Genomic DNA, 1,311 nt, shown 5'->3' with positions numbered 1-1,311 from the left:
TATTTGAAAACTATTATTTTATTTATATAAAAAATCATTTTCCTCACAATACTTTTAATCAAAATAACTAATAAATGTTAGTAAAAGTTTATTCGACATACAACTTATTCGAAGGTTTTCAAAGTTTTTATATGCTGATATGAGATCTACAATAGCAAATAATTAAATTTAGAATATCATATATAGTTTTGTTAATAGATACTCCCTATATTCCTAGAAGAGTGATGTTTTGAGTTTTACACACTAATTAAGAAAAATTCATTTTTATATTTCTATATTTTTTTATTATTAGTTTAATAATATTAATTTTATTTCTCTCTTTTCTCTATTGGTCACAAATAAAAATAGTAATGATGCTATTACAAAACATCAATCTTTGTGGAACAAGAAAAAAAACCCAAAACATCAAATATATAGGAACAAAGGGAGTAAATGTTAAAGAATCAACTATTATAACTAAACAATAGCTATTATATAACAGTATATTTAAAAACATATCAGTTAAAATTGCATATCAGTAAAAAAATTATAGAAACAAATAACCCAAAATGGTGAAACATCTATCTTTTCAAAACAAATGGATCCTAACATATCAAAAGATACTTGATAATTAGAATCTCATTGTTATGATATGTTAAGAATATATACCACTACGTAGAATCTAATCAATTGTTTTAAATTTATATATTAACAAAAGATTCAAGGTGAATGATAAAGGTGCTTATATAAATATCTAACTAGTTTTTATCACTAATCATTAGATATGATTTGACACTAATTAAAATACATGTGATCTAACAGATCCATTGGGAAATGAAATGCATATGTTTGCTATGAATATTTATAAAATCAAAGGATTTAATCTATATCATATTCAAATTTTTCTCACCCCTTCAAGTTTTCGTTTTCACATTGAAAGTCGAATTAAAAATCTCCGTGAAAAGGTTTTTGTTATTTTTATGAGGTTTTGATATAAGGTTATTGAATTAAAGACTAAAGATAAAGAATGTATATTAATTGTTTTTGAGTTTATAAAAATGCTTTGAGGAAAAAATGGTAAACGCTTTTTGAATTATCAAAAACATATTACTCTAAAAAAACAAATACAAAAATTAAAATTTACTCAATAATATTTAGAGCTACTCTTAATATTTAAAATTTAAAATTATTATTCGATTCTTAATAGAAAAGTTTGTTTTAAAGTTCAAATAGAAAATAATAAATTTAAGTTTGTCTTTTTCAGAGAGAATTCCCTTTAGTGAATATTGTAGTAAAGTGAAAATATAAATGTTTGTGGTAATAGAAATCTAA

Source organism: Arabidopsis lyrata (assembly GCF_000004255.2).
Source record: "Arabidopsis lyrata subsp. lyrata unplaced genomic scaffold ARALYscaffold_8, whole genome shotgun sequence".
NCBI lineage: Eukaryota > Viridiplantae > Streptophyta > Magnoliopsida > Brassicales > Brassicaceae > Arabidopsis > Arabidopsis lyrata.
This window is presented reverse-complemented; position numbering follows the sequence as displayed.